The sequence below is a fragment of the Felis catus genome, chromosome C1 (assembly GCF_018350175.1).
Source record: "Felis catus isolate Fca126 chromosome C1, F.catus_Fca126_mat1.0, whole genome shotgun sequence".
Classification (NCBI taxonomy): domain Eukaryota; kingdom Metazoa; phylum Chordata; class Mammalia; order Carnivora; family Felidae; genus Felis; species Felis catus.
Genome location: NC_058375.1, coordinates 21,180,057 through 21,180,411, shown reverse-complemented (window position 1 = coordinate 21,180,411; position 355 = coordinate 21,180,057).

Genomic DNA, 355 nt, shown 5'->3' with positions numbered 1-355 from the left:
GTGAAGAAGGCAGATACAAAAGGTCACACATTGTATGATTGCATTTATATAAGATGTCCAGGATAGGTAAATCCATAGAGTCAGTTGATGTAAGGGGTTGAATAGAAAAGGGAATGGGGAGGAACTGCTTGATAGGTGCTAAGTATCCTTCTGGGGTGATGAAAGTGTTTTGGGACTAGATAGAGGTTGGTGGTTGCACAACACTGTGAGTGTAAAGAGGCACTGAACTGTTCATTCTGATTATATGTTATGTGTATCTCAACTCAATTAAAAAGAGTCTATTTAGGTTAGAGGTTTCTGTCTTGGGAGCCAGCCCTTTAAGAGTCACAAGGAAGGGGGCGGAGCTAGGGAGGCG